The 26,723-nt window shown below is 46.0% G+C and overlaps 1 protein-coding gene across 4 annotated transcripts in view; it reads left to right on the top strand.

Moving 5' to 3' along the window:
• The window catches only part of LOC139265520 (BCL-6 corepressor-like protein 1), a 342,936-nt gene that overhangs the window by 96,638 nt on the left and 219,575 nt on the right, over window positions 1–26,723 (top strand). Inside the window, exon 1 of one of the 4 annotated variants that reach the window (XM_070882542.1) lies at window positions 16,120–16,154. The exons of 2 other annotated variants lie outside the window; for them this stretch is intronic. The gene's annotated coding sequence lies outside the window, so the exon portion shown is untranslated. Of the gene's footprint in view, window positions 1–16,119; window positions 16,155–16,872; window positions 16,954–26,723 lie in introns of those variants that run through there. One more of the 4 variants, XM_070882539.1, reaches the window with a different exon arrangement.

The following is a 26,723-nucleotide window of genomic DNA, read 5'->3' as shown; positions in this document are numbered from 1 at the left end:
GTGGTGTGCAACATGAAGGAGTACTGCTTCATCAGCTGAGGGAGGGCGGTAAGTGGTAATCTGCAGGAGTTTTCCTTGTCCATGCTTGACCTGAAGCCACGGGACTTCTTGGGGTCCAGAGGCATTATTAAAGGCACAAACTGATAGAAAATAAAGGCCACAAAATTCAGGTCAGTCGTGCCCGTTGTTTGGGCCGCTTGGAGTACCGTTTATGTTCAAAATGGTGTCCGCAGTGCATGCACACACTCCTGGTGCGGACTGTGCCAGACGCCATCTTGGGCAGGTCGTTGGCGTGGTGCAGGGAGCGTGAGCCAGAAATATGCAGATTAGGCAGATCGTGATGTTATTTGACGCCAGAGCTGCCATTTTGGAGCTCAATACTCCAATCAACGCCCACTCTTAAGCTCGCACAGCTGAACATGTGTTCAGCAGCAGGAAGGACCCACCACCAGTGCTAATTAAAGGGATTGTCACCTACTTACATGTTAGTTTCTGATGTTGGTGCATCTATCCTCCCGGTGGATTTGCAGGATCTTGCGGAGGCAGCGTTGGTGGTACTTCTCCAGCGCTTTGAGATGTCTGCTGTATGTGGTCCACGTCTCTGAACCATACAGGAGGGCGGGTATCACTACTGCCCTGTAGACCATAAGCTTGGTGCCAGATTTGAGGTCCTGGTCTTCAAACACTCTCTTCCTCTGGTGACCGAAGGCTGCACTGGCACACTGGAGGCGGTGTTGGACCTCATCGTCAATGACTGCCCTTGCTGATAGTAGGCTCCTGAGAAATGGAAAATGGTCCACATTGTCCAAAACGATGCCATGGTAGCCATTGATAACTGGAGGTCAGTGCTGTGTGGCGGAGTCAGGCTGGTGGAGGACCTTTGTCTTACGGATGTTTAGCATAAAGGCCCATGCTTTCGTACTCCTCGATGAAGGTGTTGCCGATGACTTGGACGATGGCTTCAGGCCATCATCCCCAGTATCGAAGCACTGACCAGCTCAGTTGGGTGGGCCACATCATCTGCATGCCTGACATGAGACTCCCTAAGCAAACGCTTTTTCGGAACTCCTACATGGCAATCGAGCCCCAGGTGCGCAGATAAAACATTTTGAGGACACCCACAAAGCCTCCTTGATAAAGTGCAACATCCCTACCGACACCTGGGACTCCCTGGCCCAAGACCGCCCAAATTGAAGGAAAAACATCCAGGAGGGCACCTCGAGTCTTGTCACCGAGAGCATGCAGAAAACAAGCGCAATCAGCGAAGGAGCATGCAGCACACCAGGCTCCCCCACCCACCCTTTCCTTCAACGACTATCTGTCCCACCTGTAACAGAGACTGTAATTTCCATATTGGACTGTTCAGTCAGCTGAGAACTCATTTTTGGAGTGGAAGCAAGTCTTCCTCGATTCAGAGGGACTGCCTATGATGATGATGGTTAGTTGCTGATTGATTTCTGCTGGCTGTTGCTGCATTTGTTGAAGTAATTGTTGCTTTGTACAGTTATTTCAAGTTGCTAAAGTCTACAAGGAGTGGTGTGGCAGGAGCTGAAGGACTTTGTCCTGACTTCAAGGATTCTGCACAGACTACTTGTTCCCAGATATAGGTGCAGTAGTAGGAATACCACCTGACCGGGAGAATGAGCAGAGGTGACACAGAGCAGGATAAGCTGCTGGCAGAGGGAAGAGGAGGAGGCGGAGAACTGCTCTCAGTAGGAGTCCATATCCGCCCAGGGTGTTCAGGGAGCAATACTCCGATCTCAACCTCACCGAGGAACAGTTTGTCAGACGTCTGCGATTCACCAAGGATGTCCTCACTGAAATCTGCCACCTGTCGCAGCCACAACTGCAACCTCCGAGCAGGGCGAGGACTGAATTGCCAGTGTAGATCACGGTAGCCATGAACTTTTATGCGTCGGGCTCTTTCCAGGCTGGAGCAGGAGATATTTGCAACATCTCCCAGTTTGCTGTCCAGTGTTGCATATGGGAGGTAACTGAGGCTCTGTATTTGAAGAGAGTTGAATACATTTCATTTTCTCTGGCCAGAGAGCAGTAAGTGGAGCAAACATGCGGCTTGGCAATGATTGCAGGCTTCTCCCTAGTGCAAGGTGCCATTCACTGCATACACGTCGCTTTGCGGGCACCGCATGTCAACTCTGAGATGTACCGCAACCAAAAGGGATTGCAGCCCCTCAATGTCCAGCTGGTGTGTGACCATAATCAGCGCATTATGCAGATTGAATGTCCGGTATCCTGCCAGCTGCATTTGAGCCACCATGACAAACCAGAGGGTGGCTACTGGGAGACAAGGGCTCTCCATTAACTACATGGCTCATGACTCTGGTACACAATCCATGCACACGTGGACAGCATTCATACAACAAAAGTCATGCTGCCACACAAAATATCACCATTGGCATGCTGAAGCAATGCTCTGGAGGAGCCCTGCAGGTGTCAAGACTCGTGGGGATCTGCTGCATGCTGCATATCCTCGCCATCATCAAGGTACAGCCCTTGCCACCAGCGATATGGCGACCAGAGGAGAACATTACAGAAGAACCTAAGAAATAGGAGCAGGAGTCGGCCATTTGGCCCCTCGAGCCTGCTCCACCATTCAAAAAGATCATGGCTGATCCTCTACTTCAACTCCACTTTCCTGCACTGTCTGCATATCTGTTGATCTCTGTCTTGAATATACTCAAAGACTGAGCCTCCACAACCCTCTGGGGTAGAGTATTCCAAAGATTCACCACCCTCTGAGTGAAGAAGTTTCTCCTCATCTCAGTCCTAAATGGCTGACCCCTTAATCTGAAACTGTGACCCCTGGTTCTAGTCTCCTCAGCCAGAGAAACATCCTCCCTGCATCTACCCTGTCAAGCCCTGTAAGAATTTTGTATGTTTCAATGAGATCACATCTCATTCTTCTAAACTCTAGAGAATATAGGCCTAGTCTACTCAATCTCTCCTCATAGGTCAATCCACTCATCCCAGGAATCAGTCTGGTGAACCTTCATTGCACTCCCTCGATGGCAACTATATGCTTCCTTAGGTAAGGAGACCAAAACTGTGCACAATACTCCAGGTGCGGTCTCACCAGGGCCCTATATAATTGCAGCAAGACGTCTTTACTATTGTACTCATCACATCACATTGTCCTCTGGGCCACAATACAAAAATAAAAGCCAACACAAAATAAACAATCCAAACCAAATTTATAAATTAAATCATGCCATTTGTATACAAATGTTAATTAATTACCCTTATGCATTCTCTTAGTCCCTGTCTTCCGTGTGCCTTTGCCTTTCCTAATGCTCCTACGCAGTGCTATCCCAATGACTGGAGCATGGCTGGAGGAGACTGCAGATGGCCTTGGAGGATGACTTCGAGCAACTTTGGGCTTGGAAGGCCAGGCTTCGGACAGCACCACCTCGGCATGGGTGGCAGCAGTCTGGGCTGACAGGCAACAGCAAGGGCACTGGTGGAGTGGCAGGAGTCGGAGGATGAATCATGTTATCCTGAGAGATGATAGCAGGTTCGTGCTCCATGGAGCCATTGCTTTCCCTGGGGCAGTGCCTTGGCAATTCTAGTAATCTGTTGGAGGACAGATTGCTGGACTGCTGTGACATGCTGCAAGGCGCAGACATGATGGCAGCAGTCTGAGCCTGCATGACAGAATCCACTGCAGCACCCAGACATTGGGTGGCTTCTGCTTGTGATGTAATGGAAGCTGAGATATCGGCCATACTGCATCATGGTTGGGTCGGCAAGTTTGCCAGTCGAGTTGGTCATTACTTCCATGCTGGAAAGGCTGGGCTCCAAGCTCTGCGCAAAGCCCTGTGCCAAGTTGGTGCTGGACTCTTTCATGCATCTTGACATTGCACACAGGTTTTCTGCCAATGTGCCAAGCCTTTCATTGTGCATACTCATCAGCCTTCTTCTGTAGCCTGCCCCATCGAAGTGTTCATCAGAGTCCACTGCAACAGAATTTGTGGGCGACTTGCCCCCTGCCCTGGCTGCAGGCCACTTGTGCCCAGTCTCTCGGCACATGCAGATCTCATGTCTAAGCTATCCTCTAAAGTACGCAGAGTGTCAAAATTGAGTGACGGTGCTGTGTCTTCAGCATCTCTGCCTTCGCTTCCAGTTCTTGCTCCTCCACCACTGCCTGGCCAGGTTGCAGTTCATGGGTATCTGAAAGGAGAAAGGCACAAGGGTAGGGTTCATAGCATCATAGAAATTTACAGCACGGAAGGAGGCCATTTCGGCCCATTGTGTCCGTGCCGGCCGACAAATCGCTAACCAGCCTAATCCCACTTTCCAGCTCTTGGTCCGTAGCCTTGTAGGTTATGACACTTCAAGTGTATATCCAAGTACTTTTTAAAAGTGATGAGGGTTTTTGCCTCTATCACCCTTCCAGACCCTCATTGCTTTCTGGGTAAAAAGATTTCCCCTCAAATCCCCTCTAAACCTCCTACAAATTACTTTAACTCTATGTCCACTGGTTGTTGACCCTCTGCTAAGGGAAATAGGTCCTTCCTGTCCACTCTGCTAGGCCCCGCATAATTTTATACACCTCAATAACGTTTCCCCTCAGCCTCCTCTGTTTCCAAGAAAACAAAACCAGCCTATCCAATCTTTCCTGATAGCTAAAATTCTCCAGTCCAGGCAACATCCTCGTAAATCTCCTCTGTACCCTCTCCAGTGCAATCACATCTTTCCTGTAATGTGGTGACCAGAACTGCACGCAGTACTCTAGCTGTGGCCTAACTAGTGTTTCATACAGTTCAAGCATAATCTCCCTGCTCTTGTATTCTATGCCTCGGCTAATGAAGGCAAGTATTCCGTATGCCTTCTTAACCACCTTATCTACCTGGCCAACTACCTTCAGGGATCTGTGGACCTGCACTCCAAGGTCCCTCTGTTCCTCTACACTTCTCCGTGCCCTACCATTTAATGTCTATGCCCCCTTGCCTTGTTAGCCCTCCCCAAATACATTACCTCACACATCTCTGGATTGAATTCCATTTGCCACTGTTCTGCCCACCTGACCAGTTCATTGATATCTTCCTACTGTCGACAGCTTTCTTCATTATCAACCATGCAGCCTATTTTTGTATCATCTGCAAACTTCTAATTCATACTCCCTACATTCAAGTCTCAATCATTGATATATACCACAAAAAGCAAGTCCCGGTGGAACCCCTCTGGAAACAGCCTTCTAGTCACAAAAACACCCATCGACCATTACCCTTTGCTTCCTGCCTCTGAGCCAATTTTGGATCCAACTTGCCATTTTGCCTTGGATCCCATGGGCTTTTACTTTCATGACCAGCCTGCCATGTGGGACCTTATTAAAAGCCTTGCTAAAATCCATATACACTGCATCATACGCACTGTCCTCATCGCCCCTCAAAAAATTCAATCAAGTTAGACATGACCTTCCCTTAACAAATCCATGCTGACTGTCCCCGATTAACCCATGTCTTTCTAAATGAAGATTTATCTTGTCCCTCAGAATTCTCTCCAATAATTTTCCCATTACCGAGGTGAGGCTGACTGGCCTATAATTACGTGATCTATCCCTTTCTCCCTTTTTAAACAAAGGTACAATGTTAGCAGTCCTCCAGTAGCCAAAGAGGATTGGAAAATGATGGTCAGAGCCTCTGCTATTTCCTCTTTTGTTTCTCTTAACAGCCTGGGATACATTTTGTAAAGTCCTGTCCCCTCAGTACAGACTCACACGAGGCATGTCGTGAAGTCAAGGTCACTCTGGACCTGCACCTTTTATTTCACAGCTCTGGAATGCTGCACTTGCCTGAGACCTGTCCTTATATACCTGTCTCTTGCAAGTGCACCCCTGGTGGTAAGGTATGCTGGTGGTTACAGGTCATATCTTATTACAGTCATGTATAGCATGTTAGGATACGGTTATATATAATAATGTAAGATACATGACATCACCCTCCCCCAAGGTCTTATTGTCTTTATAGGTTCAGTCTCTCAGGTGGTCTACGCTCTCGCGTGGAGCGTCTGAGTTATAGTTCAGTTGTTTGCCTTGATGTCTGTTTTTCTTTGGGTGTGGTTGCTGGTGTCTCGCCTGGGCTGTCTGTTTCGATTGGTGTGATTGTTGTTGACTCGCCTGGGCTGTCTGTTGGGATTGCCCTTTCCTCAGGTTGTTCCCTCTGTCTGTCCACCAGGTGTGGTGCGAGTTCCACATTGTAATCTGCCTCTGGTTCCGCAGTGTTGTTGGTAAATCTGCTTTTGCCATTGTCCATTTGTACTACCAGTAGCCTGTTTCCTTCCTTGCCCATTACTGTCCCTGCAAGCCATTTGGGACCCCTGCCATAGTTTAGTACAAACACTTTGTCCCCTATCTCATTCCATCTCCCGCTCGAATTTCTGTCATGGTACTCGGTCAGCTTACGGCGCTTTGCCTCAACGATTTCGTGCATGTCTGGGAGGATTAATGAGAGCCTTGTTTTTAAAGTCCTTTTCATCAACAGTTGCGCGGGGGGGGATCCCAGTCAGTGAGTGCGGACGAGATCTGTATGCCAGCAGCAGTCGCGACAGGCGACCCTGCAGCGTGGGACCTTGGATTTTAAGCATGCCTTGTTTAATGATTTGCACTGCTCTCTCCGCCTGGTCGTTGAAGGCCGGCTTGAACGGTGCCATCTTGACGTGATTTATGTCGTGGTCAATTATAAAGTCTTGGAATTCTGCGCTGGTGAAGCACGGACCATTGTCACTGACCAATATGTCAGGGATTCCGTGCGTTGCAAACATGGTTACGAGGCTATCCACAATGGTGGAGGTTGTGCTCGAGTTTAAAATGGTGCATTCGATCCACTTTGAAAATGCATCTACAACTACGAGGAACATTTTGCCCATGAATGGGTCTGCATAGTCTACGGGCACCCGCGACCACGGTTTGGTAGGCCAGAGCCAGGGGCTCAGTGGAGCCTCCCTGGGGGCATTGCTGAGTTGGGCACAAATGGTGCATCTTCGGACGCAGAGCTCCAAGTCCACGTCAATACCAGGCCACCAGACGTGGGATCTGGCTATGGCCTTCATGAGAACGATCCCCGGGTGCTCGCGGTGGAGCTCCCGGACAAATGCCTCTCTGCCTCGCAGAGACATGACTACTCGGCTGCCCCACATCAGGCAGTCTGCTTGTAGTGATAGCTCATGCATGCGCCTGTGAAAGGGTTTTAATTACTCGGGGCAGGCATCGCGAGCCTCTGCCCAGTCACCGGTTAGGACACATCTTTTTACTAAGGATAACGTGGGGTCGCTGGCCGTCCAGGCTCTGATTTGGCGAGCCGTCATGGGCGAACCTGTGGACTCAAAGGCATTGATTGCCATGACTATCCCACAGTCCTGTTCGTCAGATCCTTCCGTGGTCGCCAGGGGTAGCTTGCTGAGCGCATCGGCACAGTTGTCTGTGCCTGGTCTGTGCCTTATGGTATAGTCGTAGGACGCCAGCATGAGTGCTCACCGTTGAATTCGCGCCGAGGCATTGCCGTTTATTGCCTTGCTCTCGGATAGGAGGGACGTGAGGGGCTTGTGGTCGGTTTCTAATGCGAACTTGGCCCCGAAAAGGTATTGGTGCATCTTTTTGACACCGTACACGCACGCGAGCGCCTCCTTCTCTACCATTCCGTACCCGTGCTCCGCCCGTGAAAGTGACCTGGAGGCATAAACTATGGGTTGTAATTTCCCCGCACTATTGACATGTTGCAAAACGCACCCGACCCCATACGCTGACGCATCGCATGTGAGAACTAGCTTTTTACCTGGGTCAAAGAAAGTCAAAACACTGTTGGAACACTGAAGGTTGCGTGCCTTGTTGAAGGCGCGTTCCTGGGCGTCCCTCCAAAACCAATCGCACCCCTTTCTGAGTAGCACGTGGAGAGGCTCCAGCAGCGTGCTTAAGTTCTGCATAAAGTTCCCAAAGTAATTGAGTAGCCCGAGAAAGGCGCGCAGTTCTGAGACATTCCGGGGCCTGGGTGCCAGGCGAATTGCTTCTGTTTTGGATTCTGTTGGGCGGATTCCATCAGCGGCAATCCTTCTGCTCAAAAATTCAACCTCGGGTGCGAGAAACAGGCACTTGGATTTCTTGACTCGTAGGCCTACCCGATCCAACCGCTTTAGTACTTCCTCCAAATTACGGAGATGGGAGTCGGTGTCCCTGCCCGTGATAAGTATGTCGTCTTGAAATACAACCGTCCCCGGGATGGACTTGAGCAGACTCTCCATGTTGCGCTGGAATATGGCAGCTGCCGACCTGATGCCGAATGGGCATCGATTGTACATGAAAAGGCCTCGATGTGTGTTGATGGTGGTGAGTAGCTTGGATTCCTCGGTCAATTCTTGCATCATATACGCAGATGTGAGGTCTAATTTTGAGAAAAGTTTACCTCCAGCCAGTGTGGCAAATAAGTCCTCCGCTCTGGGCAGCGGGTACTGGTCCTGTAGGGAGACTCTGTTTATGGTAGATTTGTAGTCCCCACAGATTCGTACGGATCCATCAGGCTTCATGACTGGGACGATGGGACTTGCCCAGTCGCTAAATTCCACAGGTGATATAATGCCTTCCCGCAGAAGCCTGTCTAGTTCGTATTCAATCTTTTCCCTCATCACATAGGGTACAGCTCTGGCCTTGTGATGGACCAGTCTAGCATCCCGTGTGATGTAGAATTTGACTTTGGCCCCTTTGAAAGTGCCCACACCTGGCTGAAAGAGATGTTCAAATCGCTTTATAACTGTTGAGCAAGAGGTCCGTTCCTCTGATGACATTATATGGACATCATCCCATTTCCAGTTTAGTTTTGCCAGCCAGCTTCTCCCCAGCAGTGCTGGGGGGTCTCCGGGGACAATCCACAGGGGAAGTCGGTTCACTGTCCCTTTGTGTGTGACAGAGAGCATGGCGCTGCCGAGGACTGGTACGATTTCTTTGGTATAGGTCCTTAGTGTGGTGTCGACCCTTGTGAGTTTTGGTCTGTCTCTTTTATGCGACCACAGTTGTTCAAATTGTTGAGCGCCCATGAGAGATTGACTCGCTCCCGTATCCAGTTCCATGTTGACAGATATCCTGTTGAGTAGGACCCTCATCATTATAGGAGGCGTCCTGTTGTAGGAGCAGCGGCCATTGATCGTGTTGACCCGCTGTACATCGGTGTCCTGGGTACTGTCCCCACCGTCGTCTGGTCCGCTTTCTGACCCATCTGATTCGTATACCAGCCGAGCTGCCGTTCTTTTGCACATGCAGGCCAAATGCCCTGTATATTCACAATTTCTGCAAACAGCCTGCTGAAATTGACATCCCCTTGATGAGTGCCCACCCCCACACCTCCAGCACAGACCTGTTCCATTGTTCAAAGTGTTCCCAAAGAATGAGCTGCGTCTGGCTGATCTCTCTTGAGCTTCTCTCAGTATATAGTTGATTGCTCGCATTGTGGGTTGATGAGGTGTGAACGGCCATTCCTGTGGCCCTTAATGGCTTCTGCCTCCTGTCGAGAGCCTGTTCTCCTGGTTGTGTGTGGGGGTAGCAGCTTGTTTAGTGCTGTGAACTTCTTGTTCCAATATTTTGTTAGTTGTCGTACCTGCATTGTAAATCAACCTCGTTTCTTCTTCCCCTACCAAGAATGTCTGTGCAACCAGTGCTGCTGCCTCTCAGGTCAGGTTCTTGGTCTCTATGAGCTTTCGGAATATGCCTGTGTGGCCTATTCCTTCAATGAAAAAGTCTCTCAGCATTTCTCTCCTCAGTTCATCGGAGAACTCACATAAACTAGCCAACCTCTGAAGTTCCACCACGAAGTCGGGTATGCTCTGGCCCACACAGCGTCTGTAGTTGTAGAACCTGTGTCTGGCCATGTGTAGGCTGCTCGCTGGCTTCAGGTGGTCTCTTACCAGTGTGCTCAATTCTTCAAACGACTTGCTTGCTGGTTTCTCGGGTGCCAACAGATCCTTCATTAAAGCGTATGTTTTCGAGCCACAGCTGGTCAAGAGATGGGCTCTTCTCTTGTCTGCCTTATCGTCGCCTAACCAGTCTTTGGTTACAAAGCTTTGCTGGAGCCTTTCTATAAAGTCCTCCCAATTGTCTCCTGCATTGTATTTCTCATCTGATCCGTTGTTCGCCATTCTGTGGATTCTGTAATCCCGTAACCCGTCGCCACTGTAAAGTCCTGTCCCCTCAGTACAGATTCACACGAGGCATGTAGTGAAGTCAAGGTCACTCTGGACCTGCACCTTTATTTCACAGCTCTGGAATGCTGCACTTGCCTGAGACCTGTGCTTATATACCTGTCTCTTGCAAGTGCACCCCTGGTGGTAAGGTATGCTGGTGGTTACAGGTCATATCTTATTACAGTCATGTATAGCATGTCAGGATACAGTTATATATAATAATGTAAGATACATGACACATTTCATCCGGACCTGGGGATTTATCCACTTTCAAAGCTGCTAAACCTCTTTATACTTCCTCTTTCACTATGTTTATATCATCTAATATTTCACACTCCTCCTCCCTGATTGAAATATCTGCATCGCCCTTCACCTTTATGAAAACAGACGCAGAGTATTCATTGAGAACCATACCCATTTCTTCCGCCTCCACACAAAGATGACCTCTAATAGGCCCTACTCTTTCTTTGCTCCTAATGTATTTGTAAAACATCTTTTGGTTTTCCCTGATTTTACTTGCCAACATTTTTTCATGCTCTTTGCTTTCCTAATTTCCTTTTTAATTTCACCTCTACACTTTTTGTACCCCTCTTGGGTTTCTCCAGTATTGAGCCCTCGGTATCTGTCATAAGCCTCCCTTTTTTTCTTTATCCTACCCTGTATGCCCCTTGACCTCCAAGGGGCTCTAGATTTGTTAGTCCCACCCTTTTTCATTAAGGGAACATACTTGCTCTGAACCCTCACTATCTCCTCCTTGAATGCCTCCCACTGCCCTGGATTTACCTTCCAGTAGCTGTTTTCTGTCAACCTTGGCTAAATCAGCTCTCAGCGTAGTAAAATTGGCTTTCCCCCCAATTGAGAACCTTTATTCCTGGTCTATCTATGTCCTTGTGGTGAGAGAGGCGGGGAAAGCAAGAGCTGCATGATTGCACCATCTGCAGCTTTAAATCAGAAGAGATTGTGGGTGAGGGGGAAGTGGGATGTGAGAAGGAGGATTAGGTATGAGGATACCTTTATCTTTGATTGTTGCAGCCCCGCCACTGGTCATCGGCTCAGCGATGGCCGCTCCAATGATGGCGACCACCGTCCCCCACCCCATCGGGGTAAGGTCACACAGGCATGCCTATCCCCCATTGGTTAGCACCTGCTGATTCCTTGTGCGCCAACTTGTCCTGCAGGAGAGAGGTAAGTGTGTCAGTGTCTTTGCATGATATGCCTGTCATGGTTGAATAGCTTACTGTGTGTGCAAACTGTGAGCTGTGGGTGTGAGGCTTGCAACACTGCTAAGTGTGTGACGGTGAGATGAAGCATATGCATATTATGTATGAGTTCTGTTTGATCATAAGTGTTGGTAGGTGAGTGATGGGGGTGTAGTGCATTGGGCAGTATGTGATGCTAATGGTGCAGTTGGTGAGATGAGGCGTTTGAAGATGAATTCACTAACATTGACCATTCATGTGAGATCACTGAACTTTTTGCAGCATTGCATCCAGGTCCTCGGTGCTTGACTTCTGGCATTGACCGCCATGGCTACCTACTCCCACTGCCTTTGCAGAATTTGTTTGGAGGGCTTCCTGGCCCCCTGAGGATAGAGAACCTGTCTCCTCCTGTTCATCTCCTCCACCAAGGCCTCCAGAGCAGCATCTGAGAACCTTGGAGTACGCTCTCACCCTTGTTGTGCTATAATTCCGTGTTCTTCCAGGTCAGACTCTCTTCCCTAGTCACTTCCAGCAGCTGCTCCAGCCAGAATGTATGCCCCTTTTAAGAGATGCAGGCTGGCTTTAAGTAGTGCAGGCTAGCTTTAACTGGTACTCGCCTGTCACAAAATTATCCCCCTGTTCAGGCATGCAGCCACTCAACAGCGAGTTTAGCACTGGGTTGCATGCTAAAATTATTTAAATTAGCAGACAGCACCAATGTTCCCTCTTTTTTTGGGGTGTGTGACCCCTTTAAGGGGTTGTATGGCACATTCACAGCATGAAACTTTACATTGATAAGGCCGGTCCCGGGCTGTGCTGGACCAGCAGAGGTGCGTGAAACATTGGGCAGACGAAGTTTGCGTGCTGCCTGCATCGGACTGAGCGGGCACGGACAGGTTGCACATTGCGCTTCCCGTGCCCATTTTGGGTATCGAATTTAGCCCCCAAAATATTTTAAAGTTTAAAAGCCTAAAAATGGGTAATTAAAAAATGCTTATGTAACAATTTGAATTTTCAACCCAGTTGCCACTGTCCCTCCTCTGGGGAGATATGGAACATAGCTGTGTTCCCTACGCTCCCTCCCACTGAATGTGTGTGTCTACATTTGGCAGCATGAACAGGCCGTTAGGTCTCCCACTGAGTGCATTTCAGATTTTGATCTAGTTTGCACAGTGTAATATTAATAAGCCAAGCAAAATTACAACTTATATCTATTGGCTCATTTTGGCTTTAGCCATAATTATTTAGTGCAGTTTGCACAAAATGGAGCCCTCTTCCTCCAGCACTATTAACATTTCCAAATTTCTATCAGAGCCAGTGGATGAGATTCATTTTCGACGTAAATAGGATCTTGTTGACCAAAAAGTGAAACAATTGAAACATTCATCTCCCTCTAAAGTGTATATAGTTTAGATCTGAAAGATCTCCTTTTTAAAGTGTTGTGGGGCAAGGGTGGAATAAATGCAGCTTATTTTATTATTTTAAGTTGGTTGGTCACTTTGCCTATATACATATATATGTGGTGAAGTATGGTTTGCAGATTAAACATGGATCACGCTTGTATTCACAGGTACGTATTCTAACAGTCAAGCATGTATAAAATTTGTGTCTTGTTGTGATGTCAAAACTGATTTGAATGGTAATTAAGGTCCCACCAAATTAGATGCTCTTCTTCCATGAAGGGTGATGACCTGAAGCTTCTAATATATGGAAATAAATATACATTTTACAATAATTTTGTAAACTGAAAACCAACCTACTCAATTTTTAGTACTTTAGTGGCTTTGTTGCAAAAAAAAGCCATCACCACAGCAGCAACAACAACAACAGAGCTGTTTGACATGATGTGAAGTTGACAAGTTCCCTTTTGAAAAGGGATATGGCCATTTTAAACGAAGTTTAAAGGGGTCAGATCCTGGATTTAAAAGGGCAATGCCAATCTTCTTCAGTAATCGTGTTAAATTTGATTCTACGTAGATTTTACCCTCCAGTAAGGTTTTTAACTACACTACTCAATTGAAGTAATGGGAAATGTTCATTTTGGAGTATTTTAAGTTACAATTCAGCCGATATGTTTTAAGCTAGAATGAATATATTGTGCATTTCTCCAACACTATAAATTATTCAGCTCGGCTCTGCCCCTGACGTCCCAGTTTAGTACTCTGACCCCAATTAGACATGCCTGCGCTACATGTTAGAAGCAACAGTGTGACAAGTCTGAGTGTGTTAGAAACATAGCAGCGGAACAGTGATGACACTTGGGGGGCCAACAGGGATACAAGTTTCTGTCTGTCAATCTGTCCGCCTGTTGGTTCTCTCTGAGTCTGGGTCTAACTTTATGTTTGACTGTCTATGATCCTTTTACTGTGTGTGCGCCTCTCTTCTCTCTGTCACACTCCTCCCATTTCTCTCTTGAATTCTAACTGTCTTTTGCCTTTTGTGATCCTTCTCGCAATGTGTGTTCCTTCCTCTCCCTCCCTCTGTCTGTGTTCCTTTTTCTTCCTCCCTCTCTATGTTGCTTTCTCTCACTCTCTTCTCTTTTAACTTTTTTTGTCTTTGATTCTCATCCCTGTTGTTCTTTCCTTTGATTCCTTCTATTTGAGTTTTTCTCTCACTTTCCTCTTCTTTCTTTCTCTCTGACTGCCTCTGAATTTACTCTCCCAATTATTTTGTTTTCTCATTATTTCTATTTGATTGTAATGTTTTTTGTTTCTCTCAATCTCATTTTAACGTTGTGTTTGTCTGCGTGATTATTTCTCTCTCTCTGTGACTCCAACTTTCTGTGGATCTAATCAATGTTTCTGTATCTCTCTCTGTCCCTCACTCTCTCTGACTCACTTTGTTGAACTATTTGTGATTTTCTCTCATTCTTTGCCATTGTCACTTACCTTCCTATCTCCTTTTCTCTCTGTGACTCTCACCTTCTGTCTGTTTCTAATCCTCTTTCCCCCATCTTTTTTGCACGGAAAATCTTTCTGTTTGGCTGTTCGTGATTTTCTATCAGCCTCTTTCATTTTCACTCCATTTCTCTGCACTTCTAATTTTTCATCTCTCAGTCTGTGATTCTCTCCCTCTTTTTCTTGTCCCTTTTTGATATTCATTTTATCAATATAGAAGATAGTTAATTAAATGAAGAGCACTAACAGATTAAAAAGAAAGCAGGAATCTCTTGCCAATGCCTAAGCAAATGTATTCAATAGGTAACTGCAGTATATAGACCAAGAAAGTCTCAGGTTTAATCCCCTCTCTGTACTTAGTTACCTGATCTCCATGATGTTGGTAGGGGTATTATAATATGCCCCAGTGTCCCTGGGTTAAGGAAAAAGAAAAATCAACCAATGAACTCCTGATTAAAATCTAGCAACCCTTGCGGAAGTGTATGTTAGAGCATCAGATGAGGATAAGATGGGCTTTTGAAGTTCCTTTTGAAGAGGAAAACTTCTTTCTAGGATCCATTTTTCTCAGGATAGACTTAATCAATTATATCTAACTTTAACTGATCAATGAACTAACTGCCACTGTTGTCTTGAAACATTTTAATTTGGAAGCTCTTCTCCAAGCTCCCAAAGACACTAGGTGCAGAGCTGGATGTGAGCTCTGACTACTTTAGGAAAAGAGTTAAGAATTCAATTTGCAAGCTACCTAGAAATGGGATCCAGTTAATCAGTAACTTTTTGGCAAGGTCCGCAATCCCACTATTTCTCTTCCTGTCTTATTTTAAATATCCACTTCCAGCAATTTCCCAATGCAGGCTGTGGATGAAGGCCCAGAGTCACAACAGAGTCACATGTGCTAAGAGCCACTGCTGTGGGGAAGTGGTCCACAGCTGGTTCCTGAGACACATTATAGGGACAATATTACAGAACTGTCCTTCATGTCAGGGAGTCTCACCGGCTGGCAGCTTATATCAGGACATTGTGGGCTGTTCTTCATCATTTTTATGCCATTAAAATTAATGGACGTAAAATCATAGAGGTGGGTCTGTAATTTTATTTGTGAGAACCATTGAAATGGTAACTACTGGATGAATGTAAAATGACAGCAGAATGGCAATTCTAACACAATTGTTACAATAAAGATGTTCAGTTTTAAAACGGTGATTCTCATGGGTAAAGTTTTACATGACAATCACACCTATGAAACTCTGAAAATAAAATAAATTATTATAAAACTCGTTCATCTGGAAACATCTTTCAACTTTTAGACTGCTGCTCTGTTATACATGGAAATCTGTAAGAAGTGTGTTTCAGTGATGGTTTTTATACATTTTTGTATCAAGTGTGAGAGAAAGAAAACCATAACTACCGATATGTGTTACATCACACACAGGTTGTGGGCCATCGGAGGTGACCTGCTAATGAACGAATGTGCTGGTCATTTTTTAATATTCAGCAGTTAAACGTAGATAGATTTTAAATTGCATGCAATTATTTTGGCAGGATCTACCAGTATTCTACTCTTAAATTATTCTTTCCCAGGACCTTCACGCTGTGGAAACCCCTTTACCTTTCTCGGTCTTACCTTGGCACTTCGACCAGCTTTCTCATTTATTTTGCAGAATGAATGACTAGGATGTCATACTGGCCGGCATTGGATTGCAAACTTTGATGAGTTATGAACCAGTAGTTTATTTAGTGACTGGCTGCCCATGATCCGAAAATGTTCATGTTACACGGATGCTGAACGTACTGTGCAGAACACCTGGCGGCTCAGTGCCTGTAAATTATCTGCAGAACTAAGTATAGTGCGACACAAGATGGTGAATGCGAGCATGTGAGTTAGCAAGAGTGAAGTTCCGAACGCGGGGAGGATAGATATCTCGGGACTTAAAAATGGAGCACTGCCTTCCATGCGCGGGGTTCTGTAAAACTTGTCTGCAGCTCTGCAGAAGTTGGTGATTAAGGTGTGATTTTATTGTTTAAAAAAAAGATTGACCATCCTGAGCTATTCGCGATCTCCGGGAAAGGAATGGAAGACACTCGAGTGCCTGGGATCCTCTGCCCCACAAACCTCCCCCACCCCCCTCTCTCCCCCGTTTACGAAAATATGGTGACCGGCCAGGAAATGTAAGATGTTTTGCCTTTTTAAAAAACTTACAGCATTACTGATTTTAATGAATGCTACTTAAAATAACAACCTCAATTATTTTTTTTAAACAGTTTATGGGCCCCACTCGGTCAGACCACTCCAGTTAAAAATGATGAACCCACGAGGTGGGATTTTGCAACAAAACAAATGCAAACCGCCAGGACTGCACCTCGTTGAGAGGGCAGCGTTTCTTTTCAAGAAAAAGTGATGACAAGACGCCGATCTGAGAGTGGCCCGGGGTCTGGGCGACAAGGGACATTGCCCTTTTAAGGGTGGAGGAGGTTGTTGATACAGATGACGGAAATTGTGTTACAGGGCGGCGGCGTGGCTGCGCAAAGACACGCCGGGGAAATCTCAATTTCTTCACCAATCCCCCCCGACAAATCTATCTGGCCGCCCGAGATCGCCAAGCCAGCCCGGTCAGGAGTGGGGAGCGGGTGGTGGGGGGGCCGGTGAGAGCTTCAGTAAGTCACAGGCCCCGAAGGTAAGACTGTACCGGGGGTTTGGTGCTTGTGGGGGGAGAGAGAGGTCGGGGTTGCTTTGTTTCTAATGGTGATGATGGTTTGGGGATTGCACGGAGAGAGAGAGCGAGAGACTGGGCAATAGATGTAGCGCAGTTGGCCGGGAGCGCAGCGCAGCGCAGCGCAGGGGTGCGATCCCCAGGCAGCCTCGGCTCACACACACACACACATCGCGAACTCCGCCTGTCTCTGCCACTAACACCCGAGCGCAATCCGTGCCCCTGCTCGCAGCACCAGCCAAAGGAGCAACTCTCCCAAGTTTGACTGCTCACTCCCAACCCAGCACCCGGCACCAATTTTATTTTAATCCCAATTGGACCAACTTCGGCCTCGTTTAAAAAAACATTGCTGATTTTTTAAAGCCACAACATAGGGTAACTTCATAGTTCAGAATAATGTTAGGTAGTGTTGGAGAAATCCCTCATTCAGATTGTACAAAGTTGTGAGAATGTCCTTTGGTTTACCCCCCCCCCCCCTCCCCCAAATTTAATATATGGCTTCAGCGTTAGTGAAGGCGAATAACATACTGCGATCCCCGGGCATCGATCAGATAAACTCCGAATCAATACAGTCAATCTTTAAAAAAAAAAGTTGGTGCTAAGAGGGCCCGAATCGCGTAAGTGGGAGAGTGGAATGAATGGATCGGGGACAAATGAGATTCGCTGGGCAGGGACGATGTTATCTTTCTGGCAGGGAGTGTACTGTACAAAGGGCAGGACTGTTGAGCCCACATCGCCATACCCTAAAGAGGAACCTTCCATTTTTGTTTTACTGTACTGGCTCACCAAGGTCACAGGTTGAAGCGTGTGAGTGAGCAGCTCAATGGCAGGATGGCGAAGTGTGCATTGAGTATTAGATGATGAGGGATTTACACTGTATGCCGAATATCAGATAGTTGGCAGTAAATTACTAGATTGTATTAATTCCTTTGGCCCTGGTGACATCATAAACTGGGAGAGCCAATTAATAAATATTAACCAGCACCAAGAATTGAATTAGATCCATAAACTCATCACTGGCTGTTTCTTATTAGTAATATTCAGTAGTTTTAATCTAAAATCAAACTTTTACTCTGGACCTTTCCTACAGCTCTGTAGAGAGAGTGTAAGTGAAAGGGTGACAAGGCTGATAGCAATATTTGACCTGAATATACACCGCCTCATATTGGGCAGGTTCTTTACTATTTCAGGAGTCCTTTCAGCACATTGTCAGTAAAGAAACTATTTAAAGTATATAAACACGTGAAATGTTGCAGTTCCATCAGCATCTGAAGGAGAAAGTTTGTTTAACATTTTGGGCGGGGAGCCTGTGTTAGAAAAGTTCTGCCAAAGAATCTAACACCTGAAACTTGAACCTGTTTGTCCTCCTTCAGATGCTGTCAGACCTGCCGTACTTTTCCAGCCATTTCAGTACTTTTTTTAATCTCTCTTAACTCCATTCAGTATACATGTGAGTCTCAGCTGGTTTTTGGGCTGAAATTTGCAAGATTGATCAGCCCACAAAGCAAAACCATGTAAACTTTAGTAAACCAGTCTCGTCATTCTTTTTATTGTAGCCATTTTAATTTTCTTGATTCTTAAAACGATGGCTGGCATCACAATATGCAGTAAATAGTGACTGATGCCAACTGTCATACAACAGAATTACAGGTAGAATATAGCACCTCTCTTTTCTGATGTTCAAGCATGAGAAATGCTCTCTTTGAGGGAGAGAAGACAGGAGTTTTTAGTATATCTTAAAATAAAGATATAATGTTCTGATTTGACCATTAACACAAAGTTATACATTACCCAAATTTGTACAACCTGGGTGTTCTGGCATATACTGCCAAGTTCAGAAAAAATATTCTAGAAAGTAAGTACAACATCTTGTCCATAATACAGACTTACGGAATCATAGAATAGTATAGCACAGGAGGAGGCCATTCGGCCCATCGAGTCTGCGCTGGCTCTTTCAAAGAGCAATCCAGTTAGTTATCTGACAATTTAAAAAAAAGAATTTTGCCTGTCCCTACTATTTTAACACTTTTTTAAAGTGCACTAAATTAATTGTGATAAGGCTGGTAGTATTTCATCAATTCTCTGCCATCAGCTGTCTTATCAAAGATTGGCATTTGTGACATAGGTGCTCACAGCCCGATGACCCTGGCCTTCCAACTGAAGGAAGATGTCTGATGGTGCAATGGCTGCAGCTCAATAGGCAGAAAGAGCTTGCATTCATATAGCACCTTTCACATCCTCGAGAAATTCCAAAGAGCTTCACAACTGATGAATTATTTTGAAGTGCAGTCACTTTTATATAGGCAAAAACAAGCAGCCAATTTGTGCATAACTATCAGACAAATGACCAGTTAATTTGCTTTTGTGGTATTGGTTGAGAGATAAATGTTGCCAGGACATCTGCTCTTCTTTGATTATTGCTGTGGCATCTTTTACGGCCCTCTGAATATACAGATAGGATTTTGGTTTAAGTTCTCATTGAAAAGATGGCACCTCCATCAATGCAGCACTCCCTCAGTAATATCTGCTTAGATTATGTGCTGATGTCCCTGGAGTCAGCATTAAACCCCAAACTTTCTAACTTGGAGGTGTGAGTGCTGCCACTGACCGAAGCTGACCCGATTAAGTTTCCTTCACATGTTACATGCTAGTGATATTTCTCATCTGGCCTGGGGCCACTTGTGGCATTTTCCCCTTTACCTGTGGCCCTCATCTGTGAGCATGTCTAGTCGTCTGTGAATTTAACAGTTGTTGGAACCAGGATAAGAGAAAGAATGCACTTTGCGTTGATGCTGGCGATGCTGGGAGTGTGGGACAGTGACACCCAAACAAAGATGTGCTTCTTCATAGCGCTGCTTTCCAGTTTTAATGCATCTTTGTGCCTTCATCCCATTGAATTGTTTCTTGCTTTTCTTGTCTGCCATCTCTGTTCAGGGAGCTCATTTAAAGTTGGGTTCCTGAAGCCTTCGGAAACGCAAAGAGATCGGATTCTTTATTTGTTTGTCGATGAAAAGAATATCATGTTCTTGCTGTTTAACACAGGCTATCAATGGAGAAGTAGTGTGAGAGAGAGAAAAACAATAGTTAAGAAATTTAACAAACATGCTTGTTTTATGGTAGATCTGTAAGCAAGATATTGCTCAGGTTATGATCCTTGACTAGAAATAGTGAGTACCTTTGCATTATGTTCTCAATTTCTGGTTGCTGCTGTCTGTGCAGCAGAAAAAGTTAGCATGAGAGGAGACATTATTTTCCTGGTGGTAGCTGGAAATTTAAATCTGTGCGTTCAAACAATGAAAGTGGGATGAGATGTTAAAGCCTTTCACTAGATGTGGGGCAATACCTGGAAACCATACATATAGTTTCATTCTCATGCTGCTTCTTATTCACATGATTAACAGGCTGGAGAGTCAGTGAGGTTTGAGGTCAAAACTTATGGGTGAAATTTCTATCTTGCAAAAAGTTGACATGAATATAAAGCGATGTTAATGTAATATTTGTGTTGATCTTTTTGCTAAAATTAATGAAGGTAGGAATTTCACATCTTAATTATTTTACAGCAGTTTTTCACCTATTCTCTAATGCTTAAAACGTCCATCCATAATCGAAAAGTCCATCTAAAGACTTTAAGTAGTTAACTCTTTCTTTCAGGACTGAAATAAACATAATATTTTTAGGCTTCAGAGTTCCAATCATTTTTTTAATTGAGACATGGTGAAGACCAAGGCAGATAGTGCAGGACATCACCAAGGGCGAAAACTGCAGAGAGAAGATAAGGTAAATCAAGAAATAATTAGATGACACCATGTTGATTTTTAAAGCCTGTACATTATAGGTGTAAGGGAAGGCAGAGGAAGTAAAGGATTCCAGTTTTTAGCTCACGGGAAAGAATGTGTTAGGATAGGAGATTTTGCAGTGAGACTAATTTTCAACAATGTGAACATGCAGGTAGGAGGAAGAGTTTGTAGACCAGCATAATTGCAATTTAGAAAGAACAAGTGAAGGAAATTTAGAGCAGGAATAATGATAGTGTTATTCTGCTGGAATAACATATACATTTCTTGTGCACTCGTCTCAATTCTTGATCTGAAAAGAGATGGGAACTTCAGAATCTAATGGGTTAATAGAATGTGCCCACGTGTTTGTATGGAAAGCCTTCAAAGTGAACACAGTTGGAATTTTGTAAACGGTGTAATTTTTATGTAAAGTTATGGATCAATCATTTCAGAGCTGGAAAAAGGCAGATCAGTTTCAGGAAAGTCTGGTTTTTATACAGTAATATTCAAATATCCCAATTTGCAATTTTGTGTAAAATGTGAAACCTATTTTGATCCTCAACTATAAAAATGAGTTTGTGGCCGGTAATGTGCAATACAGAATAATGTTGTGCTCAACAGTGACATTGTTGGCCATTTGGAGAACTGCAATAGAGTGTAGTGTTTAATATAGATTCTGACTGACATGGAATAAGATGAGTATAAAAGGAGCATAGGATAAGTTTAAAAAGGAAAAATGGAAAAGAAAGAATGGATTTGCATTAATAGAGCGTCTTTCATGACGTCACAATCATGGCCTCTCAGATAATGAAGTGATTTTGAAGTGAAGTCATTGCTGTAATGTAGGAAATAGGCAGCCACTTTGCACACAGCAAGATCCCACAAAAAGCAACAAGATAAATGACCAGATCATCTGTATTTGGTGGTGTAGTTTGCGAGATAACTATTGAGCAGGACACAGGGGGAACTCCCCTGCTCTTTATGAAGTTCCATGGGATCTTTCACCTGAGAGGGCAGACAGGATCTCAGTTTAATATTTCTTTGACAATGCAGTACTCCCTCACTACTGCACTGAAGTGTCGGCCTAGATTATGGGCTTATGTCCCTGGAGTGTCGCTTGGACCCACTCGGGTGAGAGCACTACCATTGAGCCAAGTCTGATAATGTCATTAAAGCCAACTGGCGTCCCCCAACTGCTACCCTGGCTGAAACCAGCTACCTCAGCAAGACTGGGGATCAAACTGGAGACTCTCTGGTCTGCATTACACCAGGTGATGCACTTATCCCAAAGGTTATTTAGAAAACTCATTTTCCTACTCTTTAACAAAAAAATACACATTAATCAAGCTAAACTTGGTACTTGTGTTGCTTTATAAAGTTGTACTAAATTAGCCTGTGTTGTACGCTGAGAATCTGAGGGAAGGAAGAGAATATGGAAAGAGTATTTAGTTTAGGTTTTGATTTACACGGGGAGAGGGGAGGAGATTTTAACATGAGTGAGTGAGTGGGAGTAGGTGCAGGTGGAGGGTTAAATGAACAAAAAAAATCAAAGTATGATGGGCAGCGGACTCCAATCTGCCAACTTCTGGGTTTTACTGAGACAAGGGACAAGGGATGGGCAGCCATGCCACAACCCAGGAGAAGGGTTAGCATTTTAAATGTGTTAATGAGGCTGGAAGCCTTGGCTTTAACCTGTCAAGCTCCTATATTTTGACTGTGCTCTTAATCTGTTCAACAAGACAAATACACCTTTTTTTTTCACTCTTCATTTGCCGGCTGCATTATCAACTTTGGTACCTTCAGTTGATTAAGGATTTTGATACTTTAAAAACATTTCTTGAACTGCAATATGAATTGGCACGTGCACTGAGGTTTCAGAAATTGTTCAGTTCCAACTTTTATAATTCACATTGATACTGCTGTGGAAATCATGATCCCAGATGTTCCGCGATGGAAACCAAGACCCTGATCGGGACAGGGGCGGGTTGCGGGGGCAGGGGCGGGGGCGGGGCTTGGGGGACAGAGTTTTGGAATCCTCGCATGCGGTAGAGTTTTATGCGGATTTTTCTTCACCTGGATCCCCACCTGGTAGTCAGCCTGATTGACAGGCTGAGCATCCAGTTGGGCAGGGAACACTCTGGACCAGGCCACAGCCCCAGATAGGGAGCCTGCAGCTGCTGCTGGGAGCATGGTGGGGTGGGGGGGTATGATTCCCGATCGGGGGCTCTTTATATGGGGGATGGGGTCCGATCCAAGGCAAGAATGTAATCTTGGATAGTCATAGAAAGAAAGACTCACATTTACATAGTGCCTTTTTCGACCATGTTGTCTCGAAGCGCTTTATAGCCAATGAAGTACTTTTGGAGTGTAATCACTGTTGTAATGTGGGAAACTCAGCAGCCAATTTTCATACAGCAAGCTCCCACAAACAGCGATGTGATAATGAGCAGATAATTTGTTTTGGTGATGTTGATTAAGGGATAAATATTGGCCCAGGTCACCGGGGATAAGTCCCCTGCTCTTCTTCGAAATAGTGGCATGGGACCTTTTACGTCCATCTAAGAGAGCAGACACGACCTCGGTTTAACGCCTCCTCGGAAAGACGGGAAGCACTCCTGCACATCATGGCCCAAAAGCAGTGCTGTAAAGACACTTGCCTTCTCTCCAGAGCTGCCTCGCCTCCCTTCAGCTGCCGGGTTTCCTGTGGTCTGGGAAATCCGTCTGACCAGGGTTAAACTTGCGAAGTAGATTGAATCTGAGGAAGTCAGCCTCTTTGTAATATTTTAATACGTATGACAAATCAAGCACCCCACCCATCCCCCCAACCACCATCTGCCCCACCTGTGACAGAGACTAGATCCCTCATTGGTCTCATCACTCTCCTTAGAACTCATTTTAGTGTGGAAGCAAGTCATCCTCGACTCTGGGGGACTGCCTAAGAAGAAGATGGCAATATTTAAATAGCCACCTGGGAGCGGGTTGGGTTAAAATTTACTACCATGTGTAAGTGAGCATTATTTTTATGTTTAAGGTGCTTGGAGTTCCAGCGCTGGATTCGAACCCCAGTTGAGGTTGATGCACTAACCTACCAGCAGATATGTGGTTTGATTGAGGCTCTTTTGAGCTCATTCGCTATTTTTCCTCTTAAAACGTCTTCAAGAACAAAGGGCCCAAACTCGGTCGAAGCCAAGGCCCACTCAAGGACCGCCCAAAGGGCCGCCGATGGCCGCCGAGAGACCGGGCGGTACTTTGCCGGGAAGATTTCTCCAAAAGAAGTGGCAGTATCGCCCGGCGGCCAAGCAACAGCTTACGCCGTCAATCTGGGCGGCAGTGGGTAGGTGCTCTCAATCTGGGCGGCAAAGGCTCTTGCCGCCCAAGTGCTGCCGAGGATATAGTTGGGCCCAGGGAGGGTGGAAGACCTGCAAACAAAAATCATAGGAAACAAAAAAAACCACCGGAACACCTACAGGGGACCTCACCCAGATAAGTTGCTGTTAAATTTTTAACAAAAAAATACGTTCACTAACCTTTTTTTCCCATTCTTCATACCTACCGTCGGGGTTAGAACAGCCTCCACGCAGTGCTCCCTCCCCCGCTTGCACCAAGCTGGCATCTCAGCGGGCGGGAGGCCACTTACGCGACTCGGCCACCAGAGGACGTCAGCGAGCGGTTCCCGGCAGTGCTCCCCTCCCACCCGCTCCAGCCCAAGTGGAAAATGGCGAGGAGAGAAAACAGCAGCAAAGCTCGACGGCAGTGGGCGGTAATGCCACCAATATCGCAACCAAAGTATAGGGTTTAACAATGCAGTTTAATGAAACAATATCTGCTCTATGTAATTTTTAGACTTTTTAGCAACATGAAATATATTAGCAACATCAAGTGAACAACATTTTATTTCCCCTCCATCCCGCACATATCTGTCTGGAACTTCCCAAACTCATTTTTCCTGCCCAATTGTTCGAATGACAACAGCTTCGTAAGCACTGGGAGGAACAATGTGTCAGTATGTTTTAGCTGAATACTTCGATAATCTGTTGCCTCATTCAAAATGAAAACTCTTAATTATTTTGCATTTGGATGGAAATTATGTTTTTATGTTGTTTGTAGGCTGAGAATCCTAATTTAATTGATTATTGGGTGATTTTCTTGTTGGTGTTTTCAATTTCCTCCCATCCTCTCCTGAAGCTGCTGATTTATGATGGGGTATTGTTCTACAAGTGGCACTTGTCCTCTGATCCCTCTCTCAAGCCATCATTCTCCATCTGTGAGCTTGGGCAGTCAGCAATTCTTTTGGTGGTGAACAGTCTGATTCACTGTGATATTGTTTCATTAAACTGCAATATCAAAATCTGCAGTTTGATCTTTAAGAAGTTTTAAAAGAAAAATAGGAAGTCAGCTAAAAATGGACTAACATCAAGCTACATATTTGTTGGTAGGTTAGAGCATCAACCTTTACTGGGGTTCTAGCTGAGCTGGATTCTGATCTTGCCAACGTGCAGAGACAAAGGGGTTGAAATTGCCCCTTTTTGCAATGCCTGTTAGTACCTCCGGGAGGTGCTAATGGGGTGCGAAACACTTTTCACGCGGTGGGGGGGGTGACTACCGGCTCCCGCGGGAGTCAGTAGAGGCGCTGCCCACGGGCGCGCTGCGCACCACCAGTAGCGGACCGCACTGCCACGCAACCAGCAAATATTGCACTCGGTGGTGAATATTGCCCTGTGTCCCGTGAGGCTGCTGCGAGCAGTGTCAGCCTCGCAGGTCGCGAACTGGGCCAACGTCCACTCACAGGGCAGAAATTAAAGGGGAGGTCGGGAGCACCTTGGCGGTTTTGCCGACTTGTAGGTCGGCCCGACTTCTTCTCCCCTTGCATGGTCCGGGCTGCCATTGTGGGTTATGGGGAGCGGGGAGGGAAGTGGAGCTGAGTCCATGATCAGGTCAGCTATGATCTTATTAAATGGAGGAGCAGGATTGAGGGGCCAAATGGCCTACTCCTGCTCCTATTTCTTATGTTCTTATTGTGTAGCCCGGCTCGCTGCCCTGTTGGCCTAGTGGAGGCCATCAAAGGCCTGGCAAAGTGAACAGCGGACACACACCACCCCCCACCCCCTCCCCCCCCCCAGGCCTTGAAGGGGAGGGGAGTCTAACACTGTCAGCGCTACGCAGAACATCCATGTAGAGCCCAGCATCGCCCTGGAACCCGTTCCAAGAAGAAGTGGAGCGCGGGAGATTGCTCTCCACTACCTCTGAGGGGCAGTAACCGCACTATCGCGGCCGAGGCAGGACTTCCTACCCGAGCCGGTTACCGCCCCCACTTGGGGCGATGGGTAATTTCTCCCCCATACACTTTTCCAGCAGAAGTCACTGGATAATGATCAAATACAGGGACCCTGGCTTATTTTTCCTCCTCCCCAGGCTTAAGTTTTCTATTAACGTTTGATCAGTAACTTGCTTAAGTTAGTTGCCAGTTGAAGGGTGTGAGTACTTACTGGGGAAGTTTGTTGCGGCATTAATGTCACTTTTTTTTGAAGTAGGACTAAGTCTTTCATGACATTTCCCTGTATGCCCTGATTTACTATTTTTCCAGCTGGGCAACAAAATCAATTAATCAAGGAAGGATAGAATAAAAGGAAAAGGAGGTGGGGTAGCATTGCTGGTTAAAGAGGAGATTAATGCAATAGTTAGGAAGGACATTAGCTTGGATGATGTGGAATCTATATGGGCCCAAGTTTCGAGCCGTACCTAGAACGGCGCAGTCCCGACCTGGACGCCCGTTTTTCGCGCCACAAAGTGCGCCTAAAAAAAACCTCCGTATTCTCCACCTCCCTGCAGGTCCTCTGGCCCTCGGCGCAGCGCAGCACGAGCTGTAGGGGGCGGAGCCAGGTCCCGGCGCTGAAAACAGTGCCGGGACCTCTGCACATGCGCGCTACAGTGGGCACGCATGTGCAGTAGCTCCAGGCG

Source organism: Pristiophorus japonicus, chromosome 6 (assembly GCF_044704955.1).
Source record: "Pristiophorus japonicus isolate sPriJap1 chromosome 6, sPriJap1.hap1, whole genome shotgun sequence".
NCBI classification, from domain to species: domain Eukaryota; kingdom Metazoa; phylum Chordata; class Chondrichthyes; family Pristiophoridae; genus Pristiophorus; species Pristiophorus japonicus.
The sequence above is the reverse complement of the archived record's forward strand: the minus strand, read 5'-3'. Positions and strand labels throughout refer to the sequence as shown.